This window comes from Natator depressus, chromosome 14 (assembly GCF_965152275.1).
Source record: "Natator depressus isolate rNatDep1 chromosome 14, rNatDep2.hap1, whole genome shotgun sequence".
Classification (NCBI taxonomy): domain Eukaryota; kingdom Metazoa; phylum Chordata; order Testudines; family Cheloniidae; genus Natator; species Natator depressus.
The window spans coordinates 33,608,648-33,632,692 of NC_134247.1; the positions used below are offsets into that span (position 1 = coordinate 33,608,648).

Sequence of the window (24,045 nt, forward strand, 5' to 3'; positions counted from 1 at the left end):
CTGGCCACTGTTGTTGGGTGCATGTGTGGGGACACCAGCGATTGCTTCCCCTGCGGCGCGTAGGTCACGTGGCTGCTGGAAGCACTGTCAGCACAGCACCTGGGTCCCACTCCACGTGCCCGGCCCTTAGTGTGCCGATGCAGCAGCGGAGGCTCCTGCTCCTCTCTGTGCTGGAAAGCAGGATGGCCTTGAGGCTCGCCAGCAGGGATGGGTGAGGGGCAGGGTCCAGGGTCGGGGAAGCAGGTGTGTCGGGGAGGGGTGATCAGGGTTTCCCTGGGCTGAGGTTCTGGGAAGGGATGGGTGGAGAGCTCACAGGCCAGGGGGGTCAGAGTGGAGCGGGTTGTGCCTGGCAGGGGAAGAGGAGAGTCAAGCTGGTGGGGTGCAGTGGTCAGTTTTTCTGCTGCTCGGAGGTAGCAATCCTGCTTGGCCCTTGACCAGGTTTGGCCTGGCCAACTTCTGTCATGGCACATGATGGGGTAGCAGGGGGCAGACATCAATGAGTGGCCTTGAGATCTGGGCCACTGGGTCTAAGCACCACTCAGCTTTGGCACCACAGGTGGGTGTGTTACCCCAAGAACAGAGCCAGTTAGATATCTATCTGTTCCTGTAAGGTGAAAAGTGGGGGCTCACCCTAGTAGAATTGCCAAGACTTACCAAGGATCTCCCTATGGCCTTCAGGAAATTCCCCAGACAGACTAAATCTGTTTACACCTGGGAGGACATGGATACAGCCTTCCACTCAAAGGATAGACAACTAGGCAGTGCTTTTCCAAAACAAATGTCTTTTATTACTTGCTCAGCAATAATGACACAAAAATCACAAAATCTATACTAAAGTAATACAGGAACACGAATTAAAGTACCCAGAGGCGACTGGGAACCACTTATAGTGGGGTGGGGGGTGCACAGTGTAAAGGTTCTGGTGGCATGCAGCAGGGTTCAGGGCAGGTATTCAAGAGACAAAGGAGTTTTCATTTCTAGAGCTACTCTTGGCTCTTGGTGTCATGTTTTTTGATACTATGCAATAGCAGATAGAGACTGGTGTAAAACATATCTACACATGAAGAAGCTCTGGACTGCACTGGTGTATTGTATGAACTTGAAGAATAGAGATATTTGCAAACCAGTCCTGATCTTCTAGAGCTCTTGTGATAATATCAGCACCCAATAACTATGTCAAGAATCAGTTCTAAATTAACCTTATAAAATGATTTTCCCTCTCCATTTGAATCTGCTATCTCTGCTGGGTGTACAAGGAGACCTTGGGTCTCTTGGGTATCAGAAGTACCCGAAATCTCATGCTAACCCTCCTGGGGGCTATAATGTCTCTTCTGGCATCTGAGTCTTCTGGTATCTATAGTATCATAGAATGATGAATATGGGGCATCATCAGCAAATCTGTAAAAACAGATTTCCTGGCAGGAGGAGAGTGGCTTGAAAGAATTTATGGAAAGTAAATGGAAACAGATTTATGTGCGTAATCTTCTGTGCCCAGCCCAGTTAGCAGGGATGTTAAAGTCACGTTTCTGAGCTTGCTTACAACTCCATATTCTCTTTTCGGTTCACTTTTAACTAAAGATGGACCCAAAACTGGGACACAGAATCCAACTGGGACACAGAACAGGAGGAAGATCAGCTCTAGGTCCAGATTTCAACTTCACCGCTCAGGTTTATTTTTCTGTTGGGGCCAGTTCAGACCTCCAAATCCCAACACTTGTGTGAAGTGGCTTGGGTTTGGACCTGAAGTTTAGGAACTTGAATTTGGATCGAAGCTTCACAACTGACTCACTTTTGCTATTAACATTACAGAGCTGAATAGTGTTATTATTTATTATAATATAGTCCGATATTAAGGCCCCAATCCAGAAAACTCTTAAGCATGTGCTCAATTATAAGCATGTGAGTAGTCCCACTGAAATCAATGGAACTGCTGAAGTGCTTGGATTTAAGCACGTTTAAGTACCCTGCTGGATTAAGTGAAAACAACAATGCAAATCATATGGTGAACTGAGGTTGTGAAGGTTCCTTCCAGTAAAAGGAAGCCACCAAATCTCTTTGAAAATGGACCATGTTATCTGGGCTTGGCCGGCACAAACATTTCATTTTCATTCCAGGGAACAGAGCTCAAGCTTGTGTGCGTGTGCCATGAGCAGAAAACTTCCACTCCCCAGCTAGAAAGCAAATCCAGGGTCCTACCCTGAAATCACTAGGTGTGAAAGGGAAGATTGTGACAGAGAGTGCTCCTTCCCTGATTCCCACATGTCTGTCTGTATCTTTATACAAACATTTGTATTTAGAGTCCTGGCCAAATGTCCAGCTAGCTGGTTACATGTTCTGCAGTTACACAAGCAATTAATAAATTGAGATGTTCTCCTAGTTACAGACTGTGTGTATCACATGCTATGTCTGGTGTATGGAAGAAGAGGGGGGGAGGGAAGAGAATCTCCATGGAGCACAGGGCCCCAGAATTCCCCACTCTGGCCCTGTCTGATAGCACCAGGGTGCCAAGACCAGGAGCTTTCTGTGGCGGGAGCCCAGAGCAGCAGCCCTGGGGAGGACGGGAGCAGAGGAAGCCCTTGTCCAGCACCACAGACTAATCCCAGCACTTTCTGAGCATGGTAACTGATAGCCCAGATCTAATGCGGGGCTACTGTGCAGGTAAGGCTGTGAGAAAATAGGCGTAATGTGAGAGTGAGGATTCTTAGCACAGCAGTCTGGGGTCTGTCCAACCAGGAGTTTGTAACTTTGTTTGTGAAAGTGTATCTGATGCTGCAGAAGGCCACAGGGATCACAAACGGTTCAGAGTTCAGCATTATAACTTTTGTGACCCCCACATCCCTTATTTAAAGTGTAGACGTAGGCGTCACTTATAGCCAAAGGAAACAGTCAGCACTAACTTTGTAGTATTTCTGTCTTTTGGGTGCCAGCATCCATTAGCTTCCCACAGCCACTGCAAGCTGCAGTGAGGAGCAAAGAGGTAAAGATGAGGGGCTATTCTAGACAGGAGTCCTAGGAGCTTTCATGATGGGTCCTCTCTGCATGAGAGCTCTGCAAAACTTCTGAGCAGATCCGAAGAACAGAACCAGAAGTGCATTGGCAATAGCTCTTTGGTGCTGCACTTTTCAGATGCTCTGAGTTCTTCTGGGAGGTCTGGCCCAGATCCACAAAAGGACTCAGACGCCTGCCTCCGGGACAGGATGGTGGATCCCAAGTGGAGACAGGCATCTCCCTCCAGGCTTGACTTAGGCCCCTGACACCCTTTGATGGATGGGGCTCACGACCAATGTTCCCTCAAATTTTTGACAGGCCCTGTGCACAAAAAATTTCTTCTGTGCAAATTTTTGTGCATGCAGTGTTTCGCCGTGTGCGCGGGGTTTAGGATCTGTGTGCGGGCACACATGCTCACAGCTTAGAGGGAACAGTGCTTACGACTCACCCCTCTCCTTGCCATCTCCCACTGGCTGGCTTAGGTGGGTCCCTACCTAGCGTGCTGACTTTCGCGGATCCCATTCTTAGGCACCTGTCTCTCCCCATTCAGTGTGTGGGGAGCCTGGGCAGTGGGTGCTCAACCTAGGGTGGGTGGGTTCCAGTGGGTGGTTAGGCGCTGCAATGCTCGGTGTTGTAACCCGTGTGCCCGTGTGGATTCTGACATTAGTGTTCTTCAATTCCTGTCAAATTTGACAACAAAATTCTCTCTTGGCCTGAGATGTGACCCACCAAAGGTGAGGCTGCTGTTCCTTTTTTTTGTGCTTTGCGGGTAAGAGACTCAATCAGGCTGGTAATGGGAAGTCAGTTTCCCCCTTAATTACAGAAACATCTGCCTCAGCAGAACGAAAATAAACGATATGGATAGCACAGACTAAGAGCAGGGCAGGCCCGGAGAGGTTTTAGCCAGATCATGCTCTGAGACTAATGCAATTCCAAACCTTTCACCATCCAGAGAGGAAATGGCCCTGATGTGAAGAAAGTCTGGGATACAACAGGGGAGAAAACCATTGAACAGTTTTTCAGAGTTTGACTAAGTGAAGTGGATACTGATTATTTTTCTCCTTTTCTCTGTTTAGGACGTGCAAAGTGTATTGAGCAGTTATGTGCATACTTCTCTGTTCCATTTGCCATTCTGTTCCTCGTGCAGGCTTTGCAGAATTATGTCTATTTCAGAGCCAGGCGGAGCGCTAACAGGGGATATGTTTTTTTAGGACTGAAGGAAAGGTTGTGTATAAACCCCCTGAAACTGGAGGAACTTCCAAAGGATGTGAGAGGTAAATGCATGCCAAACAGCGTACAATGGGTGAAATCCTGGCCTGCTGAAGTCACTGTCGAGTCTCCATTGGCTTCACTGGGCTGACATTTCACCCAGTGTGATTTGCAATCTTGGCCTGTCTCCGTGAGGGAGGTGGAGGGATGGTAACAGGAGCGGATGTCGGGTGGGGCTGGGAAGGTGGCTCCAATGGCCTCACTTTCATGGGTTTTCCAGCTGCTCAGTTCTGGAAGTGCTGGTTTGAAACGAGCCCCCTGGATTTACCCCTGAGTTCCCTGCTCAGAGGTTTGCCCAGGGGTCTCTGTAGAGTGTGCAGGGACCCCATGGCAGCTGGGGGTGGCTGTGGCTCTTTCTGGAGGTCTCTAAACCCTGGGGAACAGCAGGAGCTTTGGGGTCTGCAGCATCCTTCCTGCTCCCCATCTCCTGCCTCATTGTCGATCCCCAGAACTGCTGACCCAGGGCCGGCCAAGCCCGACTGGTAAGAAGAAGAGGGGGAAGGGTGGACGAGAGTTCTGTCCTGTGCACAGGCCGTCCAGGGTCCACTGTTGATCTCTGACTTGCTTTGGCTCTTGAGAGGATTTTTAAGCCCTGGGTTCTTCTGGGAGTGTTTCGTTCAGGGACCTCTGTCCCCCGTGCTCTTTGTACCAGTCCAAACTGGCTTCCTCAGCTTTCCCAAACACACAGGCTTCAGGAATGCGAGACTGTTGTTTTCCCCCTCACTGGCCTTCACTGTCTCACTTGTTTTCGCAGCCCCTGCAGTTCTGTTCAGCTCCATTCTCCTTTCTCACGGCTGGTCGGGGTTGGAATCTAGGCTCCCATCTTTCTTGGCAGGTAGCAGAGAATCTGTTGTGTACAGTGGCCTTGGGCTGGAGTCAGCTTCTTATCTTCGGACGTAGGTGGAGCATCAAGTTAACCCGTTCCTTTCTCCCTTCCTCCCCATTCGGCCTCTTGCAACTTCCGGATGGCTGTGGCAAAGGCAGCTTTCTCCAGATTAAACATGTGCTGCAACACTGTAAAGGAGGAGGCATCTGTTTGGAACACAATCAGTTGTTCCTGGGTGTGCATCAATGGAAGAATAACATTGGGCATTTTGACGGATTGGGACTGTTCTTAATGTTCTCTCTGAATACTGTGAGTGCCTCAGTTTCCCCTATGCATTTCTTAAGTATCTAGGTGCTGGGATAAGGGTGTGTGATTGTTGCAGAGCTCTGGAGGGCCAGTGTGATGGTGTCTGCACAGAGAATGGCCAATACCCTGTCTCCTGGCAACTGATGGCCTGGGCCTCTCCCCTGCAAGGTGCCAACTGAAGGTGTTGGAGAACAAAGAGATCAAGTGGCCTCCTGGCCCGGGAAAGAGACAAAGGCGAGAGGTGGGTGGGAGAGTTTCAGTTTGGAGCTGGCCAGGGAGATGCGGGGAGGCCCAGACCCGGGGACTGGCCTCCCTGCCCCAAGATGGACCTGACTGAGGGATCCTGTTGTCTGTACCTACAAGCTCTGTTTTGGACTGTGTTCCTATCATCTAATAAACCTTCTGTTTTACTGGCTGGCTGAGAGTCACATCTGACTGCGGAATTGGGGTGCAGGGCCCTCTGGCTTCCACAGGAGCCCGGCCTGTGCGGACTCACTGTGGGAAGCACATGGTGGGGCAGGGGATGCTGAATGCTCCAAAGTCAGACCCAGGAAGGTGGAAGCTGTGGAAGCTTCTTGCTCTGGAGACAGTCAGCTCACAGAGAGGAGGCTCCCCCAGAATCCTGACTAGCTTCATATGGAGTAGTTCCAGAGCATTGCCCGGTGACAAGTGATGGGATGTACTGCACCCCGTGAATGGCGCTTTTTGCAGTAAGTGACTGGGGAGCAGTAAAATGAAGGGGGATTAACGAGGACCAGGTGTGCTGAAGGCTCAGAGAGGGGCGGTTTCAGGGGGCGAAGGAGCTACGCTTAACCCCTGGGAGTGTGTGACCAGCGAGAAGGACTGTTGCAGTAATGAAGTCCCCCTGGGGACTGCGGTGGGCAGTCTCAAGGGCAGAGGAGTCTGCGGCTTGACCCTGGGGGAGAGGTGATGACCTGGAGAAGGGCTGGCACACTAGGGGTTCCTCCTGGAAACCATGGGGAGCTGAGAGCACACAGGCCTGCGAGTCCACAGCAACTTGGGAACAGTGAAGTGATGGCCTATCACCATCTCCTTAAGAAGGACGTTGTAAACCTGTGCAAAAAGAGAGGGTTATGCATTGGAAAGTTCACCAAAGCACAGTTAATCGTGCAGCTGGAGGATGATGACTGATCTAAGGAGCAGATTCCTGACCCAGATGGGGCTACAAGAGAATCTGGGAGCACCTGGAGCAGCAGCCAGGCATCCCCAAGACTCCTGTCCCCGACCAGACTGGGGTCTTCACAATTGGGGTCCCCATCGGGGGGTCAGACACACATGGGACTGGAGCTCAGTCCGAAGGAGCGAGAGGACCGTGAGAGAAAGCGAGAGCCTGAGAAAGAGCTGCAGGAGAAGCAGCAGCAGCATGAACTGGCGATGGTGGAGCGGAGAGGCATAGGGGACTTCCCAGGGGTGAGTGGGGATAGACCCTGGGGTGCCAGCTCTGCAGGGAATCTCGATACTAAATTGCTACCCCTGGTTAAGGAGGGGGGCGATGTGGATGCCCACCTCACTGCCTTTGAGCAGGCTGGCGATTTGAACCAGGGGGACCCTGCGGAAAAGCCCTGGTATCTAGCTCTCTTGCTGGGTCCCAAGGCCATAGATTCTGTCAGCCAGATGGGTGGGGTGGTGGACAGGCTTCCACTCCTGGCCCCGGCCTATATGTCTGCGTGGAGTCTCCTGGGTTCAGGCCCCTCGGACCCCCCAGTGGGAGCAGAAGGTGGTCATCAATGGGGAGACGTTCCTGGGGTGGCAAGACCCTGGGACAGAAAGAACTGTTGTCAGGCCCCGGGTGGTGCAGCCCCACCAGATGCTGAGGGGCTGTGTGACCTGGGTGAAGGTCCCAGGGATGAAGCCCCTTGCCCTGCCTATGGCCCAGATCCCTGTGCAGACACAGGAGGGGTCAGGCTGGTTGGTAGTTGGGGTTCTCCAGGATATCGGCTATGACGTCCTGTTGGGGGATGCCTGTGCCTCTTTGGGACAGGATCCAGGCCCTGCTCCTGTAACGACCGAGGATTTTAATTTGAATCCAGGGAAACAATTGGCTAAGACGGAAATGGTCAGTGAAAGTGAAAATGCAAATGACCTGGCTGGCAGAGAGGAGGAGTTGCTAGGCTTGGGATACCTTCCTGCCTGTAACCAGAGCCCTGGGGCTGAGTAGGACAGAGAGATGCTCCCCGCCCCCCTGCACACTGGAGAGGGGGCTCAGGCTGGCTCTGATGCTGTGACCAAAGCAGCGAGCTCGGTGCCTAGCCCCACTGGGACAGCCAGGGCAGCGCTGAGCATAGTGGGAGCTGAGACCCCAGCTGAGTGGGGGGACACACAGGCAGGGCAGGTCAGCTGCCAACCAGGTTTGCCTGGTCCAGACGCGCTGCTGGGAAGTTATCCTATGGCAAGGAGGGAGTTACCAGGGACAGGGCTCAGCGGGGCTGTGACCCCAGGCCCAGCCAGTGAGAGGGAACAGGTCCCCACCCCTTCCCCAGCAGCTGAATTCCAGACCGAGTTGCAGAAGGATGCCTCCTTGGAGAAGCTGAGGGAACTTGCTGGCCACAGCACTGCAAACCCCCTTGCGGAAGGCTACAGGGAAAGATTCCTGTGGGGGAAGGATTCCTGTACCGGGAATGGGTTCCCCAAGGGGAAGTGGAACTGTGGGAGATCAGGAGCTGATGGTGCCTGAGAAGTACCACTGCAGGCTGTTGTACCTGGCCCACGATGCTCCTCTCTCAGGACACCCGGGGATCCAGTGCCCCAGGCAGCAGCGGTGGCAGAACTTTGACTGGCCCGGAGTCTGTGACGCAGCCCAGCAGGACTGCAGGTCCTGTGACCCCTTCCAGAGCGTGGGGAAGGCCTGGGATAAGAGTGAAGCTCCCTTGAGACCCCTGCCCATCATAGAAGAACCTTTCCAGAAGGTGGCTATGGACATAGTGGGGCCCCTCAGCAGGGCGACCTGGTCAGGGAAGAAATACATCCTGTTGGTGATGGATTTTGCCACCCACTACCCAAAGGCAGTGGCTCTGTCCTCCACCGAGGCAAACACCATGGCAGACGCACTGCTGACCATCTTCAGCAGTGCGGGGGTCCCCAGCAAGGTCCTTACAGACGAGGGGTCCAATTTCTGGGACTTATGGGAGAAATGTGGGGTCTGGCCCACCCGGGTCTCTGCATATCACCCTCAGTCCAACGGGCTGGTGGAGAGATTTTATGGGACCATGATGATGATGCTGAGGACTTTTATGAATCAACATCTGCAGGACTGGAACAAGTACCTGCCCCACCTGCAGTACAGGGAAGTGCCCCAGGAATCCACAGGGTTCTTCCCTTTCGAGCTGCTGTATGGGAGAAGAGTGAGGGGACCCCTGGATCTGGTACGGGACGGTTGCGAGGGCAAGGGGGAAGACCCCCTGGTGGATCTCTTCGCTGAGATGGGAGCCAATCCTCCCATCAGGTGTCCCCCATTCAGAGTCACTGGGAAAACAGCCCTGAACGTGGAGAGAGAGATCAAGGACATGCTGGCTTTAGAGGTGATCCAGCTGTTCAATAGCCCATGGGCCTCACCCGTGGGGCTGGTCCCCAAGAAAGATGGGTTGATCCGGTTCCGTGGGGACTATCGGAAGCTTAATGCCATCACAGTGTCCGATGCCTACCCCATGCCTAGGCCTGGTGAGATTCTAGACAAGCTGCGGGGGGCTCATTACCTCTCTACTATGGATCTCACCAAGGGCGACTGGCAGATGCCTTTAGGCCCAGATGCCAGGTTGAAATCTGCCTTTTCCACCCCTTTGGGGCTCTCTGAGTTCCTGGTCCTGCCTTTCGATCTCAAGGGGGCGTCGGCCACCTCCCAGCGCCAGGTGGATCAGTTACTGAGGGGGATAGAGAACTTGGCCCTGGCATCCATTGATGACAGCTGTATCTTTAGCCAGACCTGGGAGGAATGGATGTCCCAGGTGAAGAGGGTGCTGGGCTGCCCCAAGGAGGCAGGACTGACAGTAAAAGCTGAAAAGTTTAAGGTGGGGATGGCAGAGGTGTTGTACCTGGGCCACAAGGTGGGGAGCGGCTGCCCAAGCCCAGAGCCAGCCAAGGTGAAGATGATCAGAGATTGGCCTGTTCCCCAGACCAAGAAACAGGTCCAGGCCTTTATCGGGATGGCAGGGCACTACCGGAGGTTTTTACCCCACTTTAGCTCCCCAGCTGCCCCCATCACTGTGCTATATGAGAAGGGTAAGCCAGACAAGGTGGTCTGGACTGAGCAGCGCCAGAGGGCTCTCTGTGCGCTGAAGGAGGCTCTAATCCAGGGCCCAGTAAATCTGGTAAACCCGGATGTTGCCAAGCCCTTTACAGCGTGGTGCTGATGCAAGCTGATGCTAAGGGGGAGAGACACCCCACTGGGTACCTGAGCAAGAAGCTGCTGCCCTGGGAGCAGAGCTATGGGGCCATAGAGAAGGCCTGGCCATGGTGCGGGCCCTTAAAAAGCTGCAGCCATATCTATTTGGGCAGCGCTTTACTGTGTATACTGACCACTCTTCTCATACGTGGCTGCACCAACTGAAAGGGGCTGATGCCGAGCTGCTGGTGACAGACACACCTGGTCTGAGGGTGGCCAAGGTCAAGATGGGGGCTCTTAACCAAGAGAACCCGAATCACAGCCCTCCAGACTGGAGAGCTAGGAGAAGACCCGATCTCAGTTTGAACCCCAGGGGTGTTGGGGTGGCAAAAGGGCACAGGCCGCATAAACCTTCCCACATGCGGCCTGCGAGTGCCATCGAGCACACCCGACCTAAGGGAGGGCGTGAAACTGGAAGGGCCTGGTGTAACTCCCACCAAGGAATAGGAGAGATGCTGGGGCATCCATGGGAACATTGGTGGGGTCGAACTTCCCCAGGTCACCGGCTAAAGTGACCCCGCTCAGTTCGGTCTCGAAGGGGGGAGAGATGTGACGAAGTGGGACTGTTTTTAATGTTCTCTCTGAATACTCTGTGTGTGCCTCAGTTTTCCCTATGCATTTCTTAAGTGTCTAGGTGCTGGGATAAGGGTGTGTGATTGTTGTGGAGCCCTAGAGGGCCAGCGTGATGGTGTCTGCACAGAGAATGGTTGACACCCTGTCTCCTGGCAACTGATGGCCTGGGCCCCTCCCCTGCAAGGTGCCAACTGAAGGTGTTGGAGAACAAAGAGATCAGGTGGCCTCCTGGCCTGGGAAAGAGACAAAGGCAAGAGGAGGGGCGGGAGAGTTTGTTTGGAGCTGGCCAGGGAGATGGGGGGAGGCCCAGATCTGGGGTCTGGCCTCCCTGCCCCAAGATGGACCTGACTGAGGGATCCTGCTGTCTGTACCTACAAGCTCTGTTTTGGACTGTGTTCCTGTTGTCTAATAAACCTTCTGTTTTACTGGCTGGCTGAGAGTCACATCTGATTGCGGAATTGGGGTGCAGGGCCCACTGGCTTCCACAGGAGCCCGGCCTGTGCGGACTCGCTGTGGGAAGCGCACGGTGGGGCAGGGGATGCTGAATACTCCGAGGTCAGAACCAGGAAGGTGGAAGCTGTGGAAGCTTCTTGCCCTGAAGACAGTCTGCTCACAGGGAGGAGGCTCCCCCAGAGTCCTGACTGGCTTCATATGGAGTAGTTCCAGAGCATTGCCCGGTGACTCCGTGAAAAATTAAACACAATATAATTAGAAACATTAACACTACTTTGGATAACAGCGGGCCAATGCACCAAAAAATTTTGCACTTGAGATTGCAACCGCAAATTGAGGGGCACCCTGGGGTAGGTGGTCCTCCAAACACTCGCGGAGGTATTGGTAAACAGATATGCCTTGGTGGGGGCATATCCCGATGCCTCCCCTTCCCAGCAGATGTGTTGACTCACCTCATGAAAGCAGCCTGGCATTGCCTTTTCTTTACACATCATTTGAGGGGCCTCCATAAGCTACAGCTGCTAGGTGTTGCCCTCTGCAATCCATATGTGCTGATAGTCAGGGCTGCAGTCAGCACATACTGCTTAGCCATGTCATTGTGGGGAGCCACCTCCCACACATCACGATGGACCACCCAGTCCCAGAGGCAGCCTTCCCAAAGGTTTATAGCGGGAGCCCACACTCCTTTCATGGGGCCAAAGGCCGCGAAGGAGCAGGCTATGCCTGTGCACTTCCAATTAGTGAGTTTCCAGGAGTACTGAAATGGCCACTGTTCCCGGGGAATCCCTGAGTGGGAATGGATTTCCCCAGGCTAGGCTCCATGGAGCACATCCTCTTGGATGCTATGGACTTGTTAGGTCAAATATTGTTGGAGCTGGGAGCACACCGAATCCCAGGCTAGTTGGTCCCCAGCCTCAATTATGGTCTCAATCCGCCCCTGCAAGGTATCCCGCATGTGGAGGGCCAATTCGGCAGTATGTTTGAGGGCGGAGGTGACCACTGTAAGGTGGGTGAGATCTGCACTTGTGACCAGCCCCGTGGCCTTTTCCAATTGTTCCAACTGTTCGTCTCTCATGGCCCCTTGCTGAATATTTCAAATACTAGCTGCCGAATTGGCCCCATCCCACAAGGAGCTCACTAAGGTCTGTCTTTTCAGGGGCGGGGGACAAGGACAACATCTGCGTAAGGAGGGTAAGTTGGAGGGTGGCCCCCCGGTACAATTGGGAAAGAAGGCTGGGACCTGAAAGCATGTCAGAGGCAGGTAAATGTCTAAAGCTCCCAAGGTGGCATTAAGGAGGATCCAGCGTTGAGTCGCCACCTCCTATTTGGTGGCTGGTAACATCTGCCACCACCACTGGTGGCAGGAGATGCGGTGGTGCCTTCCTAGAGTCATTCCCTGAAGACTAGGGGCTAAGCGGAGGAGGCTACAATTTAGAATGGATGCTGGAAATCATTCAGGGCATGTAATATTTACCTCCCCACGCTGGTTGGACATGTGTGTGGATGAGTGGGTGATATACGTGATATACCAACATTTGGAACTGTGGGGGTTAGGTTGAACCCTACAAGATCCAGGGACCAATACTGCAACCACAGCCCGATGCCAGCTGTCAATGCAGAGCATTGATTTGGATGGCATATTGAACTCTTCTGTGACATTGGAAACCTCCCCATGTACCCTCCCATTGGCAGTCCGCTCGAGCCATTGTTCCCAGATTTCTCCTTCCCAGTGGAACCATAAGTGCTGGCAGTATGGATGGAGATCTTCCTCCTCCAAAGGTAGGGCCATTGTTCCCAGGTGGAAACAAACTCTTTGGGAGGGGGGGTTCAGACGGCGATGGGACATAGCGTTGTCCCATGTGGTGTTGCCTGGTGAGGTAAGGAGCCCTTCTGGGTTAATCCCATCTGGGATCCAATTGGGGAGGGATACGCAGGGCCAGTGGACTGGGGGCTCTCGGCAGGGGGCCACCCCTGGGAAAATACCTAGGTTATACATGGTGCCACATTCCCAAGATGATGTGCTACAATTGACCCCCTGCCAATGGATACTTGACCTTTTCTTCCACCATGGCTAATTCTAAACAGTGGTAAAATTAACAAAGGAGGCCAAAAACGTCAGAAACCCGAGGATTTCCATAGATATGTGCCACCATACATACATTGTTTCACCCTGACGAATTCTGCAGGCCTGAAGCAGCAAGAGCGGTTCCACCACTCCTGTTCAGGGTGTCCCTGGGCTCTCACTATTACTGCCTGGTCCTGTTAACAAAGCAAAAGGGAAAGAAAAAGAACAACATAAGTGCACCTATTGGGGAAACTGAAGCACATACAAAAAACTCTTTAAATCATTAGTCGGCCCGTTACCATCCTTCCTGGCTTCCGTTATGGATGTTGTTTGCCTGGTTTAGGAGGTCACAACAACAATATTGCATCCAGGGATCAGGGACTGCTATTGCTTGTCAAAGGGCCTCCCATTCCGCTCCAGACCACCACATGAGGAACAGGATTTGTTCCCATGAGGTCCAGGAGATGTTCGGGGCCACCCACCAGGTGTGGCCCTGCTGTGTCTATCCAGACTATGCACTGTCTCCAAGGCACCTCCCCTCCAGCCTTATGCCACACTGTGGCTCAGGCCCCATTAGCAGCTCAAGCTAGGGAGAGCCTTTGGAGGTATTTTTCCTCCTCATAATTATGATTATTCAGATAATTCCATGGACACCTGGAAACCCAGATGGTCCAGGCAGGCGGCTGGTCCACAGCCGAGGCCCACGATGCCATGACCGGAAACCTTGGGAGAAACATACGTTTTGAGCTGATTGGCATGTGCCCATTTTAATTTACCAGGTAGCTGAAGCTGGTACACTACCGGGGAGATGCGATTCACAATGGGGTATGGACCCACCCACTTGACGTCCAGAGTAAATCATTTCCAAAGATTACCCCACATCATTGGCCTACCAAAAAGGATGTGGTAGGGGAATTATTTTTGGCCAGGGGAGAGCTGGAGGTGGGCTTCCCACGATAGCTTTAAATATCTGGGACATACAGGCCCCCAAGAATAGGGACTGCCAAACCTCATACTGAGGTTTTATGGGTTTGGCGGTAGTAGTGGTTGAGCAGCGTCTTATGTTTTGAATCCCAGGAGTTCCTGCCTGTAAAAAGTTCAAGACATTATTAATCATGCAAAAGGTTTAATTTGTGAAACATGTACCCATTTTAATTTTTCATCCTTTTCAATACGGTATACCAGTGGGCTGAGGCAGTCCATTATGGAATAGGGACCTGTCCATTTTGATTTTAGGGAGTGGCCCCTTTTTCCCAATTTGAGGCATATAACTTGATCCCCTGTTTCCCATAGGGCTGCTTTAGTATGCTTCTGTGCATGCATTTTTTATTTAGTTGTTTAATAGCTTGATTGACCCGATACTGGAGAGTGGTTTTGTCTTCTTGCAGCTGCTTAAGCCACTGCAAATGTTCAGGCTGTATTACATTAGGGGTTTTCCCCGATCTTGTATTAGGTGCCTTACATTAGGTCTTTCGTCAATGCTTCTCTCTCCTTCTAGCACCTGGCACTGAGGGGGGCTCTCCCCAGGGGCTGTATTTGCTGCCGCCTCTGAATGTCTCTGCCCCTCCACCTCTCACCCCTGCCCAGGTTGGGCTTTGCCCTGATGCTCTGACTCCCTCCTGCTGCACACCTTGACTCTGCCCTGATGCTCTGGATCTCTCTGCAGAGGACACGATCCTGGACCTGGACACGGCGTATCCCTGGCTTGTGGTGGATCCAGATCAGAAATCCATGGACTGGGATTCTGAGTGGAAGAACCTACCAGAAAGTCTCAAGAGATTTGATTCTGAACCCTGCGTGCTGGGCTCTGAGGGGTTCACCTCAAGGACACAGTACTGGGAGACGGAGTTGGGTGTGAGGGGACCCTGGACCATGGGGGTGGCCAGGGAGTATGTGAAGAGGAAAGAACGAATCAGCCTTAAACATGAGGAAGGGATCTGGGCTTTGCAGAAGTGGAGGTGTCTGTCCTGGACTCTCACCTCCCAAAAGACCCCCTGTCTCTGCATGGAACCTGTCATAAATATAAAGGGAAGGGTAACCAGTATACAGTGCTATAAAATCCCTCTTGGCCAGAAGCAAAACCCTTCCACCTCTAAAGGGTTAAGAAGCTAAGGTAACCTAGCTGGCACCTGACCCAAATGACCAATGAGAGGACAAGATATTTTCAAATCTGGAGGGGGGGAAACAAAGGGTTTTTCTGTCTGTGTGATGCTTTTTCCGGGAACAGATCAGGAAGGCAGCCTCAGAACTTCAGTTAGGGTAGTAAGAAATCTAGCTAGAAATGTGTTAGATTTCCTTTTGTTTAATGGCTGGTAAAATAAGCTGTGCTGGATGGAATGTATATTCTTGTTTTTTGTCTTTTTTGTAACTTAAGGTTTTGCTTAGAGGGATTCTCTATGTTTTGAATCTGATTACCCTGTAAGGTATTTACCATCCTGATTTTACAGAGTGATTCTTTTACCTTTTCTTTAATTAAAATTCTTCTTTTAAGAACCTGATTGATTTTTCATTTTTCAGAGTTTGGGTCTGTGTTCACCTGTACAAATTGGTGAGGATTCTTATCAAGCCTTCCCCAGGAAAGGGGGTGTAGGGCTTGGGGGGATATTTTGGGGGAAGATGTCTCCAAGTGGGCTCTTTCCCTGATCTTTGTTTAAAACGCTTGGTGGTGGCAGCATACGGTTCAAGGTCAAGGCAAAGTTTGTACCTTTGGAAAGTTTTAATCTAAGCTGGTAAGAATAAGCTTAGGGGGTCTTGCATGCAGGTCCCCACAGCTGTACCCTAGAGTTCAGAGTGGATTGACAGCTGAGAGTGTGGTCTCTGCCACCGGCGATGCTGCCCCCTGCCAATTTTCCCAGCCTGCCCACTGCATGTATGCTACCCCAGCTATGCCCCACTCTGGCTGTCACAGAGTTTAAAGTCAGATGGGACCACCAGATCATCTGGTCTCCCTTGCTGCATATCACAAGACCCCTACGCACCAAGCCCAACAATCAGAATTAGACCAAAATTTCACAGCCCACATGAGACTAGATTATTGTGTGCCACAGGCAGAGGCAGGAGGGACTGAGGTGCACCAGTGTCTGAGGCCCCACCAGTGGCAGGGGAATGTCAAAGTGAGATATACTTGGAGATACGTGACCCGCACTGCAGAGAAAGGTGTGAAAATCTGAAGTCACTGCCAATCTGACCTGGGGGAAAATTCCTTTCTAGCCCCACATATGGCGACCAGACAGTCCCTGAGCATGGGAGCAGGAACCAGCCAGCCTAGCACCTGAGAGAGAGAGAATGCTCAGTGCCACCTCTGAGCCCTGGCCACACTGACTAGTGCCCACCACCAGCCATGGGGATGCTTCAGAGGAAACAGACTAACAACACCCCAAGCCCCCAGAATGCATTGGGGGGATCCCTTCCTGACCCTGCACTGAAGCATGTGCTTTAGAAACATAAAACAGGAACTTGAAAGGATCCCTAGGCCAGCTGACCCCTTCCCCCCACCATCACATGCAATCTCATAGTACAGTCCCCCTCATTAATTTGTCCATCTGTCTCTCAACATGCGTTAAGTGGTTTGCCCCCAGGTTAGAAACCTTTTCATTTCCAGCTTGAATTTGTTCATGGCCAGTTTATCCCCATGTGTTCTTGCCCAACGTTGTCCTTTAGCCCGAAGAGTTCTTCTCCCTCCCTGGTGCTCCCCGCATCCTCTGATGTATTTATAGAGCACAAACACATCCCCTCTTAGCCTTCATTTTCCTAGGCTAAACAAGTCAAGTCTTCTGGCTTCCTCTCAGAAGATTGGCCCTCCATGCCCCCGACCATCCTACCAGCCCTTCTCTGCACCTGGGCCACTTTGAATTAATCTTTCTTGGCCATGGGTAACCAGGACTGTGCCCAGCATCCCAGAGGAGGTCTCCCCAGCACCTCGCAGCATGACATCCACACACTTCCCTAGCTCCACCTCATACATCCTAGGATCACATTTGCCTGCTTTGCAGTCACACCACACTGGTGGTTCATAGTCATCCTGCCAGCGAACCCTGACTGACAGCTGCCTGGGCACTACACTCCTCACACCCCACAGCCTTGCCATGCGCCTCTTAGCTTGGGGTATGGCAGAGGAGCGGGGGGACCTGGGAGCCGATCAGCTGTGGGGAGCTCAGCCCCCCAGCCCTACTCCTGCTGCTGCCCCAGCACAGACACAGCTGGCTGGATGCGCTCTGGAGCTGTGTGCCCGGGGTGGGCAGTGCCCTGACTGCGGCAGGTGGGCACTAAGGGGTGGGGATGGGGGCAGAGCGCAGACACAGCCAGCAAACCCCAGGGCTGGGTCCTCGGCTGGTGCCCTGCAGGGTCAGAGCAACCGGGGGGGCTGTGAGAGCCAGAGACTGGGGTCGGTCAGGAAGGGCAGCAGCTCCAGGACTCGCAGAACCCCGCCCGGGAGCAGAGATGAGGTGAGGAGGGGCCGTTGGTGCAGAGTCAGTTTCCTGCCAGGTGTAGTACATGAAACTGCTCCCTGTAGGAATGTGCTACGTCTCGTGTACTGAGCATGCTCACATGAACTGAGCATGCTCAGTAACATCTGCTGAAGCCACTGTCCTTCATCCTGCCCTTATTAGCTGTAAGGTTCTGCTGACTGGGGGGGCACCACTAGGACCCAGAGTGTAGAAAATTGTGTCTGCGGCTGGTGCATATGTATTCTCTCTGTTCTAGATGCACAGAGATGGTGGAGTGCTGTGCTGAAGGAAGGACGGCACAAGAGACATAACAGACAGGCAGGAGAAAAGGTGAGAGGCAATAACAGAAAGCAGCAGGAGCTGCAGGGAGAGAGAGGAGGAGGAGCCTCTTATGTATGTCTCTAGCATCCCCAGGAGCCTGGACTGATTAACACCAACTCCTCAGGGAGCTTCCTGTTTCCTGCTGCTTCCCTGAGGAGAACAGGCCGTCAACTGAAGTAGTAGGAGCCAGTTAGGCCCTTAAGTCACTGATATCTTCCCTCACTCAGGCCCTGCTACCAGCCTGCTTATTTGTCCCCTTCAGTTGAGTGTTGAGAGCCACTATAGCTGGCACAGAATAGCAGTCATGAGTGAAAGAAGAAAACGCCCCTCTGGGGCAGCACTCAGAAAAGGAAAGAAAGCAAAGGAAGCTTTTCTGTCTAAGCCGGAAGGAGCTCTCCTGAGATACATAGACACAAATGTTCATGGTGAGCCTTCCCACCCCAGTGAGGATGTGAGTGGTGAGGAGATGCCTGATCTTCCAGTTAGTCAGAGTGCAGGTGACCTGGCAGCAACTGCAGCATCCATATCTCCATCTCAAATGGATGGAACCATGCACATTCCTGAAGAAAAGTGTAGATCAGAGTGTGGTGGAGGTGCAAGAAATAGCTGCTGCTGAGTTTAGTTCCTTAAGTCTAGATGATCCAGGACTGTGGACCCACTTGAGCAGTAGCCTGAGGGACTTCCTTGTACTGCATGGGCCACAGCAAGTGAAAAACTTCATGTTCCCCAAAGACATGAAAATAGAAGTTTCCATCCAACACATTACTGGTGTGAAATCCCCAATGGTGACAAAGTGGAGAGGCCATGGCTTATGTACTCAAAACCCCAGAATGCTGCATACTGTTTTTGTTGCAAACTCTTCCAGTCTAATGTTCCAGCCACATTGGGTTCTACAGGAACAAAGGACTGGAAAAATCTGGCTAGAAATCTGGCATGCCATGAGAAGGCAGCAAATCACCAGAGAGCATTACATAGGCAAATACTTTGCCTCAGTCTTTAATGAGGATCTTAGGGATAATGGTAGCATGACAAATGGGAATGAGGATATGGAGGTAGATATTACCATATCTGAGGTAGAAGTGAAACTCGAACAGCTTAATGGGACTAAATCAGGGGCCCAGATAATCTTTATCCAAGAATATTAAAGGAATTGACACATGAAATTGCAAGCCCATCAGCAAGAATTTTTAATCAATCTGTAAACTCAGGGGTTGTACCGTATGACTGGAGAATTGCTAACACAGTTCCTATTTTTAAGAAAGGAAAAAAAAGTGATCCAGGTAACTACTGGCCTGTTAGTTTGACACCTGTAGTATGCAAGGTCTTGGAAAAAATTTTGAAGGAGAAAGTAGTTAAGGACATTGAGGTCAGTGGTAAATTGGACAAAATACAACATGGTTTTACAAAAGGTAGATCGTGCCAAACCAACCTGATCTCCTTCTTTGAGAAAGTAACAGTTTTTTTAGACAAAGGAAATGCAGTGGATCTAATTTACCTAGATTTCAGTAAGGCATTTGATATGGTGCCACATGGGGAATTATTAGTTGCATTGGAAAAGATGGGGATTATTATGAAAATTGAAAGGTGGATAAGGAATTGGTTAAAGGGGAGACTACAGCGGGTCCTACTGAAAGGTGAACTGTCAGGCTGGAGGGAGGTTACCAGTGGAGTTCCTCAGAGATCGGTTTTGGGACCAATCTTATTTAATCTTTTTATTACTGACCTCGGCACAAAAAGTGGGAGTGTGCTAATAAAGTTTGCGGATGATACGAAGCTGGGAGGTATTGCCAATTTAGAGAAGGACTGGGATATCATACAGGAGGATCTGGATGTCCTTGTAAACTGGAGTAATAGTAATAGGATGAAATTTAATAGTGAAAAGTGTAAGGTCATGCATTTAGGGATTAATAACAAGAATTTTAGTTATAAGCTGGGGACATATCAATTAGAAGTAATGGAGGAGGAGAAGGACCTTGGAGTATTAGTTGACCACAGGATGACTATGAACCGCCAATGTGATATGCCATGAAAAAAGCGAATGCGGTCTTGGGATGCATCAGGCGAGGTATTTCCAGTAGAGATAAGGAGGTGTTAGTACCATTACACAAGGCACTGGTGAGACCTCACCTGGAATACTGTGTGCAGTTCTGGTCTCCCATGTTTAAGAAGGATGAATTCAAACTGGAACAGGTACAGAGAAGGGCTACTAGGATGATCCGAGGAATGGAAAACCTGTCTTATGAAAGGAGACTCAAGGAGTTTGGCTTGTTTAGCCTAACCAAAAGAAGGCAGAGGGGAGATATGATTGTGCTCTATAAATATATCAGAGGGATAAATACTAGAGAGGGAGAGGAATTATTTAAACTCAGTACCAATGTGGACACAAGAACAAATGGATATAAACTGGCCATCAGGAAGCTTAGACTTGAAATCAGACAAAGGTTTCTAACCATCAGAGGAGTGAAGTTCTGGAACAGCCTTCCAAGGGAAGCAGTGGGGGCAAAAGACCTATCTGGCTTCAAGGTTAAACTTGATAAGTTTGTGGAGGAGATGGTATGATGGGATAACATGATTTTGGCAATTAATTGATCTTTAACTATTCATGGTAAATAGGCCCAATGGCCTGTGATGGAATGTTAGATGGGATGGGATCTGAGTTACTACAGAGAATTCTTTCCTGGGTATCTGGCTGGTGAATTTTGCCCACATGCTCAGGGTTCAGCTGATCGCCATATTTGGGGTCGGGAAGATTGGAAGAGGCCCTGGGGGGTTTTCGCCTTCCTCTGCAGCATGGGGCATGGGTCACTTGCTGGAGGATTGTCTGCACCTTGAGGTCTTTAAACCATGATTTGAGGACTTCAATAGCTCAGACATAGGTGAGAGGTTTATTGCAGGAGTGGGTGGGTGAGATTCAGTGGCCTGCATTGTGCAGGAGGTCAGACTAGATGATCATAATGGTCCCTTCTGACCTTAATATCTATGAATCTATAGGTGGAAAGAGCTTGAGATGAGACTAAGGTTAAAGGCCGCCATAGATGATCAGCATCAAGAGAAGACTGCATCAGAGTCTCTTTACTGGCAAAACGTTCTGAAAAGGCTCATTGCCATGGTGAGAATGCTTGCTACCCAAAACCTAGCACTGTGTGGCACTTCAGGTCAGCTTTATGTGCCAAACAATGGAAACTTCCTTAAAATTGTGGAGCTGATGGCTGAGTTTGATGCTGTACTCCAGGAGTATCTAAGAAGAGTCACCACCCAAGAAATATACATACACCACTACCTTGGAAAAACAATTCAAAATGAGATCATACAGTTACTGGCAACAAAAGTCAAACAGAAGATTGTGGCAGATCTGAAGTCAGCAAGATATTACTCTGTTATTCTGGACTGCACACCTGACATCAGCCATATGGAACAAATGACTTTAATGGTGCGTTTTGTAACAACAACAGAACCTAGTGAAAATGTCCCTGCAATAGTGACGGTCAGAGAGCATTTTCTAGAATGTATTGACATTGATGATACTACAGGATCTTAAGAACAATGAAAAATCAATCAGGTTCTTAAAAGAAGAATTTTATTTAAAGAAAAGGTAAAAGAATCACCTCTGTAAAATCTTAAGTTACAAAAAGACACAAAAACAGGAATATACATTCCATCCAGGACAGCTTATTTTACCAGTCATTAAACAAAGAAAACCTAAAGCATTTTCTAGCTAGATTACTTACTAACTTTACAGGAGTTGGAGAGCTTGCATCCTTGATCTGTTCCTGGCAAAGATATCACACCGACAGACAAAACCCTTTGTCCCTGCCCCCTCCAGATTTGAAAGTATCTTGTCCCCTCATTGGTCATTTTGGGTCAGGTGCCAGTGAGGTTACCTTAGCTTCTTAACCCTTTACAGGTGAAAGGGTTTTGCCTCTGGCCAGGAGGGATTTTATAGCACTGTATACAGAAAGTTGGTTACCCTTACCTTTATATTTATGACAGGAGTAGAACAGGAAGAAGGCAGAATTGAGACCTTTCAAAGTTTTGGCCCAAGCGAGGGGTTATGGGGGCGTCATTTGAGGTCCCCGCCTCAGGTGCCAAAATGTTGTGGGCTGGCCCTGGCTGCGGGTGACCATCTCCACCCATTTTGTTAACCTCACATGGTTGGCTAAGTCGTCTCCCAGCAGCATGGGAATGGGATAATCATCATAGCCTGCCAAAGTCCATATTCCTGACCAGTCCTTGTACTGGACAGGCAACCTGGCTGTAGGCAAGTATCAGGGCTCCCTTCCCACTCTGAACTCTAGGGTACAGGTGTGGGGACCTGCATGAAAGCCCCCTAAGCTTATTTCTACCAACTTAGGTTAAAAACTTCACCAAGGCACAAATCCTTTGTCCTTGGAAGGTACGCTGCCACCACCAAGTGATTTAGACAAAGAATCAGGGAAAGGACCACTTGGAATTCCTATTCCCCCAGAATATCCCCCCAAGCCCTACATCCCCTTCCTGAGAAGGCTTGAGAATAATATACCAACCAAATAGGTAAACCAGATTCTTAAAAAACAGAACTTTATTATAAAAAAAAAGTAACAGAAGCACCTCTGTAAAATCAGGATGGAAGGTAACTTTACAGGGTAATCAGATTCAAAACACAGAGGAGTCCCCTCTACGCAAAACTTTAAAGTTACAAAAAACAGGGATAAACCTCCCTCTTAGCACAGGGAAAATTCACAAGTTGAAAACAAAAGGTAATCTAACATGCCCTGCCTTATTTACTTACTCTTTCTGAAAGATTGAGACTCACTTTAGAATGGTTTATAGGAGAAGGAATTTTCTGACCCGGTGCTTCTCTGCTTCCCAAGAGAACACACAAACAAAGCCTCCCACCCACCCCAATTTGAAAGTATCATCTTTCCCCATTGGTCCTTTTGGTCAGGTGCCAACCAGGTTATTTGAGCTTCTTAACCCCTTACAGGTAAGGAGGAATTCTAGGCTACCCTTAGCTGTATGGTCATGACAGCAAGTTAAAAGAGCTGGCCTTAAAGGGTTGCACTGTCACCTGGGCCTCTGGGTCAATAAATTTGGGGTCCACCAGGGATTGGTGGATAGCTGACACCTGTGCTCCAGTGTCTCTCCACACAGTAATCTTTCTCCTGCCCACTCATAGTTTCCCTTCGCTCTGGGGGTATTTGCAAAGCATCTGGGCCTGAAGGCTGTCGGTGGGACCCCGGGCTGAACAGTTGCAGTTGGCTGGTGCTCTTGGGGCAGTTGGCCTTCACATGCCCCAGCTCATTACATTTGAAGCATCACCCAGCTGACAATGGGCTGGGGCGAGGTGGGTGGTTGGAGAGTGGGGTGGTGGGACGAGAGGGCATCTGGGGTCTCCCTGGCTGTGTGGAGGGCTCCTCCTTGCGAGGTGGAGCTTTGGGCTGACCCTGATGGTGGCGTGTTGTCTCGGGTTGCCCCTTCTGGTATCCTCTCCAACTGCTACTAGCTTTCTTCTTCTCCGCCACCTCCACCCATTTTGGTTCTGATCTCCCCTGCCTCGATTACAGTTTGGGGCTTCCCATCTAGGATGTACCTTTCTATTTCCTCAGGAACACCCTCTAAGAACTGCTCCATTTGCATGAGGAGAGACAGATTTTCCTGAGATTTAACACTTGCTCCTCATATCCAGGTATCCCAATTTTTTACAGTCTGGTAGGCGTGTCAGGAAAATGCCATGTCTGGTTTCCACCTTCGGGCTCTGAACCGCAGACGGGCATGCTCGGGTGTTAGCCCCATTCTAATTCTGGCCTTTTGTTTAAAAAGTTTGTACTTTTTCATGTGTTCTTTAGGCATTTCAGCTGCCACTTCTGCTAAGGATCCACTGAGTTGTGGCCTCAGCTCCACCATATCCTGGTCTGTAGGGGTGTTGTACCCAAGGCAGGCCCTTTCAAAATGTTCTAAGAAGGCCTCTGTATCATTGCCTACCTTGTATGTGGGGAATTTTTTGGAATGGGGAGCGGTACCTGGAGAAGGACTGTTAGGGTTACCTGGTGGACCCAGCTTAGCCCTTTCCAGCTCTAAGAACTTCGACCTCCAAGCACTTCTCCTCCGCTTCCAAGTGCTTCATCTCTAGGAAGAAACTCCTGTCTTCCGCAGTTAGAACTCGGTCTGAGTTCAGGGCATCCCCCCATCTTGGCACCTGGATCTCGGACTGGGGAGGCCTGACCCTTCCCTCCTGGGAAGTTCCTGGTCCCCCATCCCCTCCCTGCATTTCCTTTATGGAGCTGGATGTCTGGGCTTGATTTGGGTCTGTCTTCTCCGTGGTGTGCTGCTTTGGGATTTCGGTGCCTGACCTCAATCTCATACACAGGCTGCCCTACTCTAGCCTAGCTATTGCATTGCCATGAACTAGAAAAAAATA

At 50.6% G+C, this 24,045-nt stretch overlaps 1 long non-coding RNA gene across 1 annotated transcript in view; it reads right to left on the reverse strand.

Moving 5' to 3' along the window:
* Positions 1–4,435: 4,435 nt before the first annotated feature.
* Positions 4,436–24,045, reverse strand: part of LOC141998772 (uncharacterized) — a 34,234-nt gene continuing 14,624 nt past the window's right edge. The window contains exons 2-3 of the long non-coding RNA XR_012641919.1: positions 12,974–13,073; positions 4,436–5,271 (exon numbers count right to left, since the gene is read on the reverse strand). This is a non-coding gene — a long non-coding RNA (uncharacterized LOC141998772). The remainder of the gene's footprint in view (positions 5,272–12,973; positions 13,074–24,045) is intronic.